Genomic DNA, 9,545 nt, shown 5'->3' on the forward strand with positions numbered 1-9,545 from the left:
AATGGTTGTGACCTTAAATCAATATATTAACAAAATTTGAACATGATTATGATCCCATAAGTATTTGATGCTTTTTCACTCAATTGAGGAGAGAATTGCTAGATTTTGAAAATAAGACCATGAAAATGAAAGTGTTGCAACTATTACATTGGAACACAGCACGTTTTGTGAAAACTTGCTATAATGTTACTATATGGGGTAGGGATGTAAGTAACTAGTTGACTACCTGATTAGCATAGGCTTATTGGGTACTTGAGTTGACTAATCACTCCCCACTCCCACCCCTGCTGCCTCTGTATCAGAGGCAGCAAGGTGGGGGTGGAGAAGGAGACGGTGCTAGGGGGGAGTTGGCTTAAAAGCCAGTTCCCCCCAGCACCAGCTCTGTGAGGGGAGGGGTGACAGGAGAGGGAGAGGTGGCACAGTGAGGCAGTGCAGAGGGGAACCTCAGGCAAGCAGGGACCGCTTGAGTCCCCACTTGCCTTGGGTTCTCTACTTCACCTCTGTCTCTTAAATGTGGTAAGAGCCACAGGTGGCTCTTACTAAATTTAAATGGCAGAGGCACACTCAGGATAGTGAGCAACCCACCCTACTCCTTATCTAATCAAGTAGTCAATGGAAACTCCATTCAGTACTCGATTAGCTCATTAATTGAAATTTGACATCCCTAAAACAGAATGATCTAGCCAATAGCCAGATACTGTCCCTTCTCAAACACCAAGGCGGTGTCTAGACTGGCCAGTTTTTTTGGAAAATCAGCCGCTTTTCCGGAAAAACTTGCCAGCTGTCTACACTGGCCACTTGAATTTCCGCAAAAGCACCGACTTCCTACTGTCTGAAATCAGTGCTTCTTGCGGAAATACTATTCTGCTCCCATTCAGGCAAAAGTCCCTTTTGCGCAAAGCTTTTGCGCAAAAGGGCCAGTGTAGACAGCTGAGACTTGTTTTCCGCAAAAAAGCCCCAATCGCGAAAATGGCGATCGGGGCTTTTTTGTGGAAAAGCGCGTCTAGATTGGCACGGACGCTTTTCCGCAAAAAGTGCTTTTGTGGAAAAGCGTCTGTGCCAATCTAGATGCTCTGTTCCGAAAATGCTTTTAACGGAAAACGTTTCCGTTAAAAGCATTTCCAGAAAATCATGTCAATCTAGACACAACCCAAAGGTGTCAGTAGTCTTATGAAAAGAAGAAGCATATTGCAGGACTGATGTACAGTATCCTTCCTTCCTTGCATGGGGGCAATTCAGGTAGTCAGAAGTTTCCTGAGTTCTACTCCTAGGCTACGTCTACACTGGCCACAATTTCCGGAAAAGGGATGCAAATCAGGTAAGTCAGGATAGGGAAATCCGCAGGGGATTTAAATATCCCCCGCGGATTTAAATAAACATGTCCGCCGCTTTTTTTCCGGCTTGGGGAAAAGCCGGAAAAAAAGCATCTAGACTGGCGCGATCCTCCGGAATAAAGCCCTTTTCCGGAGGATCTCTTATTCCTACTTCCCTATCCTGACTTACCTGATTTGCATCCCTTTTCCGGAAATTGTGGCCAGTGTAGACGTAGTCCTAGATAGGAGTTGCTAGGAGTCCCTACTCCGGCATATCGTATAGAGCTTTGGGCAAGTCATTTAGGATCTAACTCTTTAAGCAATTCAATACTCTTAGCTTCAATGGGGAATGATGGTCTTACTTCCTTTTTCCTGGTGTACACTACAGGATAAGTTTGAATTAAGATACGCATCTTCAGCTATGTTAATTGCGTAGCTTAAGTCAAAGTATCTTAACTCGAATTTTTGGCACAGTCCACACTTCAGGAAGTTGAAGGGAGCACACTCTCCCTTCAACTTCCTTTACACCTCAGAGAAGCAGGACTAGGAGCACCCTCTCAGTTTGAATTAGTGTGTCTTCACTAGACCTGCTAATTCAAACCCCAGAAGATCAACTGCAGCTGCTTCAATTTTATCTGTAGTGTAGATGTGACCTTGGAGAGGCAGCCAGTAGTGGAATGAATTTCCCCATCTGTAAAATGAGGATAATAATACTTGTATACCTACCTCACAGGGGTGTTGTGAGGATTAGGTTGTCTGTACAGTGTCATGAAGATGAAAAATGTGAAATATTATTGATGATTTTAGAGAGCTTATTATTTATTTTCATTCTGATAAGGCCTAAAGGTTCCAAGCAGAATTATGCTAAATGGTGTTGTATGTGCATATAGTTAGAATGAATTATATCCAATGCCATTTTTCCACAGATGCACTCAGTCATTAAGTATCTATTTCATAATTCTAGTGGATTTCACTCAATGATTTAATTTTCCTAAACTCATTATCAATTTTAGACTATGGCAGAGCTTTATCTGGCATTTCAATTTATTTTGAGCTTACTTTGATTATCGCTTTTTAAAAAAAAAAAAAAAAACAAATTTTTTTATGGATATTCAAAAATCAAGTTATCAGTGATACTCTACTGTACTTTTGCTATTAAGTGTATGTGTCAGTGTGTATGTAATATAGATACACACACAATATATATACAATCCACATGAACACATAAATGCATATGCACATGGGGGTTTTTTAAGTTTCTTGAGTTGCTTAGAATTAATTCCAAAATATGTGAATACATTTGTTCAAATCTCACCTGTTACAGATGCAACTAAAAGTATTACTAGTCCATGTCAATCTTCAGTAAAGGAAGACAAACTAGGAATCGTGACAAGAGCTAAGACATATTGTTACAAAACAATTACATTTATGTTTGCTGGTGTTCCTAAATCACAAATGTTAAAAGCTTTTACTGAGTCATAAAGGTCATAACCTAAGTTATGTTGGAACTGATTCTTATATCAGATGAGTCACTCATTATGCACAAAAGAAATGTTAAAATAAATATTTAATTATAATCATTCCAAATGTAATTGCTTGCGATCATGTGGACGTAATGCAGAAAACAATGTGCTTCCCAAATTGGCATGATATATTTAATAATTTTGTAGTAGATAAGACAGTTGCAAGTTAATGACTTTATTCAGATATGGTGCTGTCACTCACACTATCCCCTGACTCTGTTAGACCAGTTCCATTTATTTTTATTTTCATGTCCTTCTCTGACTAATTTTTTGTCCTTTTTGAGAAAACCTTCTAGGACTATATTCTACCATCTTTACTCATGTTGAGTATTGTCTTACTTTTTGTCCCATGGGACTAGTCAGGGAATAAGATACTACTCAGTGTGAGAAAAGATTGCAAAATCTGGTCTCTAGGATCTAGCAACCGACTTTCCTTGATGCCAACTTTGCTCTTTTGAAAATACTGATATTTTCCCTTGTTTGTTTCTTGTAGAGTACAAGCCAACATGTCTCTGTTTTGCTTATTACCTTGTTTGAGGAACAGCATTGCTGATTATGTCAGTAGAGCTGTTAACTGACACTTGTTCTGTAACAATAATGCTTTTCATCTGGTTTCCATAAATACACTCATAAATTAGTGGATGTAGCTTCTGTATAGGCTAAATGAGTAACTGAACACCTGTGCTAGTATGTGCATGCTGTTACCTTTTTTGCACATATAAGGAGGACTGCACGAAAATGAATATATCCACAAAGAAATTTGGGTGCATTTTCAGTTGGTTTCCATAAATATATCCATATGTCTTACATAAACAATGATTTTGTTTAAAAAAAAAATTCTCAGTGAGAATCGTGGGCTATTATAGTTATCTAGAATGGGGAGAACATGATCTTACAGATTATAGCAATTCTAAAGTAAAACAGATTTTAGGTCTAAATTTTCACCTAACCCTTGTCTATTAAATAAGGTTGATACTCATGTCTAGATTTAACAGCTAGACCTTCTTTTTTATTTAGTCATTCATTCATCTACAGTCCAGTTCTACCACCCTTTTGCCAAATAGTATTTTATTCTGCAAGCAGATTATTAAAATCAATTGTACTTCTTTTAAACATGATTAAAGGGTGGCATACTTGGGCCATCACTGAGTTCAAAATATTATAGACACCCTTCAAAATGTTTCTAAATCTTCAAACAATTTTCTGTACATTTTGTGCCTTTGAGGCTTCTAGTGACATCTGTCACAACATTCTACAGCAGACTTTACATTTGGATTTGGATATCCTTATTCACTGTGGGAAACAAAATACTACAAAACACACAAATAGCCATGTTAGTCTGTAACTTAAAAAAAAATCCTTAAAAATAATGAGTGGTCCTGTAGCACCTTAAAGACTAACAAAAAAATATAGACAGTAGCATGAGCTTACTCCATTCATCTGAAGTGGGGTGTACCCAGGAAAACTCATGATACTATCTATATTTTTGTTAGTCTCTATACCACTTGTTTTTTTTTAAGGTTTTTTTTTTAACACTATAAAATACAGTTAATCCAAATATAGCTCCATTGATTTCTCAGAATGAACCGTGCTACTCCCTGTGAGTAAGGCCAGTAGAATCTGGTTATGTGTATTTAAACTTGTGTGTGTATTACATGTTCTAGAGGGTTGTTTCAAAAGCAGCATTCCAGGGATGGATCGTGGCTAGCCTGCACATAACTGCAGTGGGCAGGGGAAGGAGTCTCTGTCCTGCCCTTCCCCTCCCCCCGCCAATGCACAAGTTGTTACAAGGAGGAGGGTGAACAATTATTTTCCTTAACCTCTGAGACTGGGACAAGAAGCAATGGGTATGAATTGCCACAAGGGAGGTTTAGGTTGGATATTAGGCAAAACTTCGTGTCAGGCTAGTTAAGCACCGGAATAATTGCTTAGGGAGATTGTGGAATCTCTGTCACTGGAGATTTTAAAAGCAAGTTAGACCACACCTGACAGGGATGGCATAGGTGGTGTTTCATCCTGCCATGAGTGCAGGGGATTACAGTTGATTATCTGTCGAGGTCCCTTCCAGTTCTAGTACAGGTTGGACCTCCGTCGTTCAGGACCTGACCCGTCCCGAATGAGGGGATTTGCTGGACCAGGGGAGGTCGCTCCCAACATGGCCCATGCTGTCCTGCCATTCCCGGCTATGGCTGCAGCCTCCCCCTGCTTCTGCCTGCCTGTCTGTGGCTGCCGCTGGGGTTGGAACTTCACAGCTGGGGATAGGGCTCCAGCCAGGTCCAGAGCTCCACAACCGGGGCTGAAGCTCTGCAGCCAGGGACAGAGCTCCATGGCCTGGGGCCAGAGCTACACAGGGGCCAGAGCTCCCTGCTGTGCTGCCCACCCCTCCATGCCCTGCCCTATGGTTCCCGGATGAGTCTTCATGCCCCCCTCATCTCCACTGCTGCTGCCCCATGGCCTGACTTGGCTCTGTGGTCCAGGAACAACCATGGTCTGACAGGAGAAGAGAGTCCTAGTTAAGGGAGGTACAACCTGTATTCTATGATTCTAAGTTTACACTTGAACCATCCAGGATTTCAAGCCCTGTACTCGGGGAAAACAGGAGATGCTACTAAGTGGCTCCCTAATGGAAGCAGCTTGTCCAAGCTTGCAAGTAGGAATAAGAGATCCTCCGGAAAAGGGCTTTATTCCGGAGGATCGCACCAGTCTAGATGCTCTTTTCCGGCTTTTCCCCAAGCTGGAAAAAAAGCGGCGGCCATGTTTATTTAAATCCCGTGGGGGATATTTAAATCCCCCGTGGATTTCCCTATTCTGACTTGCCTGCTTTGCATGCCTATTCCGTCTTATGTGGCCAGTCTAGACGTAGCCAATAAGAATACAAAGCACAAACATAGCTACTATCATGAAGTAATTTAAAGGCAATAGAAAATGTTATTGACATTTAGTTTAGAACACTAATAAAATATTTAAAAAACTATTTGACAGTAAATTATAATATAGGAGTAATTAACTCCTAATTTGCACGAGACTGTGCTAATAGCCTAACCTGACAATCTCACATGCATGTGTTTCCCACAGAAGTCAACAGTTTTTGTGAGGACAGACATAGGTGCCTATTTCTATGAAGGGGCCATGGCTTAAGATAAACCCTTCTCACGAGCATCTCCTATTGGCTTGTGTAGGTGGCTCTCCATCTATTTACTGGCTTTTGTGGATCACATTCTTAGGTACTTATCTCTCCCCATTCTCTGTATAGGGAGCTAAGGTGCCTAACGCAGGTTTTATGGATCTCAGTTTTGTTCCTGTGATATTCTAGGCACCTAAGTCTCAGTCTTGCAATACCTGAGTGATTCCCACCTTTAGGCATTTTTGGAAATGTTATCCATATTCAGTCCCATAAATAGCCCCACTCACAAGTATTGTTTGCAGGCTTTCATCCATATCATGAGGAATACTATTGGCACCCAAAAATACATGATACATTGTATAATACAATGTACACCCAAAAGCGTTTCCCTTTCTGATCTCCCTTCTTCCACCACCTGTGTTTCTTAGCATCCTGCCTATCAGTTGTGCCCTCTTTTACCACCAATTCCTATGTCTTTAATCTCTGTCTCATAGGTCTTCAAAATCCTCTTTATTTGTCCTGTTTATCTTATTGCCCACCTTTTCTCCTCACAATGTATGCAAGGAAATGAATGCCAATCACCCCTCAGAAGTGATCAAAGCAAAAGTGTTCATTGGTTAGATTAAGTCTAAAGATTAAGGTTTGAGTCTATATCTAGCCTATTGGGTGGCAAGTAGCTGCTTCCACCACTATAGGAGGAGCCCCGTGCCATAGTTAGGCCTTGTCTACATTAACCCTCCCTTCCATTGACCTAACCTATGCAACTTCAGCTGTGCAAATAGTGCAGCTGAAGTTGACGTACTTACCACAGTTTCTTTTGTGCAATAAGGTTGGTGAGGGCTGCTCTTCTGTTGATTCCAGCTACTGTTCTCATCCAGGTGGGGTACCGGAGTCAACAGAAGCGTGCTCAGAGATCTATTTATCACATCTAAGCAGACACACTAAATTAACCGCTGGGGGATTGATTGTTGCAGTGTCGCTCCACTGCAAAGTGAGGACAAGTCCTTAGGCTATAATGGTGTAACTAAGTTGTTCAGGAATGTGGATTTTTCACATGTAATTTTACTAGGGAGAGCCATGTTAATGGGAGAGCTAACTCTGTCAACATAACTATCACTTCTTGCAGAGGTAGATTAACTACAATGGGAGAAGCTCTCACTGGAGTAGGAACACCTTCCCTTAAGCACTATAGGAACACCGATGCACCAGTTAAGTGTAGACCTGCCCTTAGATTCCATCCTTGCTCCTTTCTCCCTCTGCTGGAAGGGGCAGGACCTCAGGTGCAAGGGGCAGGACTGGGGAGGAGAAGCAATCTATAGTCCTCCTTCAAAGGATGCTTCTTACTTCTCCCCCATGTTGCTTCAGCATTGGTGGCTGGAGCCTTTAGAGGTAGGGTCAAAGTTCACCCCTTCCATTCTATAATTAGTATTGGGCATATAGCACCAGCCCCTGGTTCCTTCTCTTGCTGCCTCCACCAAATCATGGTGCAGGGAACCCTAATCCATGTGTATATGCATGCACACACGTGCGCGCACACACACAGAAGAGATTATAGGGTCTTTTACCCCTTTGTTCCCTGAAGAGCTGAGTTAGGACAAATCAAAATCTGACCCAGAAAAAATATATATAGTGTGATGATAGTCATGATTACAGGTTATAATATCCCTATGGATCTAAACCAGCTAGGGAAAAAAACCTTGATGCATGTTTACAAAGCTTCACTGTGGCATTAGTCTACTGAGATGGGCATTCTAAGAACAAAGATGGGTGTTTGGTAAGCTCAGTGGCATGGTAATATCCGGAGTGTTTTTTCAATTCACAGCTGAGAATCTGGGAATAAACAGAAACATTTGTAGTGTAGACTTGTTCTCAAGTTAGGCTCAGGGAAAAAATGGAAACATGTCCACATTTCTGAATTTTAACCCCTGCCTCCAAAAATACAACAGATGTTTGCATCAGTTGACATTTAAATAATTCTTCCAGCCAGGAGGGAAGCTAAAAAATTGAAATGTAGACATACAGGGCCTGATTCTTGTCTCTCTTACCTCACCTTTATACTGGTGGAATTCTATGGACTTTCATGGTGTTACTCCTGATTTATACACGCAAGTGAGATCAGAATGACATCCACAGTGACTAATATACTCCCCGCCTCTCAGAGTGCAACCTTGTCTTTATAATTTCCTGTAAACCATTTTGAGCACTTGCTGAATTCTATAAGCAACTGTGATCTACTACTTACATTGTTATGTTCAAAAGGTCTGAACTCTTTCCATTTACAACCGTGTAATTCCCTTCAGCTAAGTGGAATTATAGTCTATTTACATTGATAGTATACACATTGATAATTCATCCTGGGGTTGGGTGGTTTTCTTTTTGTAAGACCCTGTGTTCTACTAATTCATCACAGTGTCGCATTCTCTATATGAATTCTTTCCTGGGAATGTCTTCCTGAGGCTGGCCCTTTATATTTTGCAAAACCAAACTTCTGCAGTTTTGCTATAAACATTTTGTACCTAGCTGCTATTGGTGCATCTCTGCTATTATAGCTGCTATCTATTTCATTTTTATTATGCTTCCTCTTAGTTTTTTCATTTTTTAAAATGAAAATAAAAATAAAATTAAATGTCATAGTCTCTCCTATCTAATTCACATAAACCTGAGAGGCGAATCATGCACAGTTGGTTCACTAATGGCTTGCTCCAGAAGATTCACTGAAGTCAGTGGAAAGACTCGTGTAGACTTCAGTCAGAATTTGATTGACCCTGAATCCAGTGGGCTCAATTAGATACATTATGTAGCAATGCAATAACAAAAGTCCTAAGAGGGAGCGAGAAATAGTCCCTTGCCAGTTGTCATTGTACATAGTGTTTGCAGGCAAATAAAATTTTATGCTGTGCCATATTTGGTATGTGCCTGCTGACAGTTGTGGCTAGTTATTCCCAAGTTTTAGACAATGTTGAAGTCACCTGCTGAGTTTTCACTTGAATGGGAGAAGTCTGCCAACTGGTAAGGCAATCTGCTCCATTTGAAATCTTCTTGAACAATTCAAGTCAACAGAATTTCAAAATCTAATTGTAATCCTCTTATTTTCTGTTTTTGCTTGAGATCCCATAATTTTATTGCCCAATCTGCTAACCTAAAACTTAGAATAGGCTTTTGGGCTCAGAAACACAAATTAAAAGGATATGTTCTAAAAATCCTAAAATGAGCACGATTTCACAGGCATGACTTCCAAATCACTAATTGTGTTCGATATTTAGTTTGCATTTTTCAGCTTTTGTAATTAAAGAGATGTGAGCATTTCATCTGATGTGTTGAATTCCATTAGCAGTATCTTTAAATGGTCTAGAGGTAATTCTAAAGCACTAATATGAGTACAACAGCCATCATGTTCTCTTTCATGATGAGGATATATTGCATAAATGTGTAGTAACCTTCTTTATGTATTTCCTTAGCCCAGAGAAATCACGTCTTCCCTATTTTGTAATAAGTGCTGGTTACTCTCAATTCTCATGAATACCACAATCTATTTCTGAGGTATCTACACTGTAAAATGTGAAAAAGTATATTTAAAGGAAAATC

At 40.4% G+C, this 9,545-nt stretch overlaps 1 protein-coding gene across 1 annotated transcript in view; it reads left to right on the forward strand.

Annotated features, from left to right (window-relative positions):
• The window catches only part of SALL3 (spalt like transcription factor 3), a 28,931-nt gene extending 26,041 nt beyond the window's left edge, over window positions 1–2,890 (forward strand). The window contains exon 5 of the mRNA XM_075921101.2: window positions 1–2,890. This exon is cut by the window's left edge and continues 482 nt beyond it. The gene's annotated coding sequence lies outside the window, so the exon portion shown is untranslated.
• Window positions 2,891–9,545: the final 6,655 nt, after the last annotated feature.

The sequence above is a fragment of the Pelodiscus sinensis genome, chromosome 2 (assembly GCF_052426305.1).
Source record: "Pelodiscus sinensis isolate ZL-2025 chromosome 2, ASM5242630v1, whole genome shotgun sequence".
Lineage (NCBI taxonomy): Eukaryota > Metazoa > Chordata > Testudines > Trionychidae > Pelodiscus > Pelodiscus sinensis.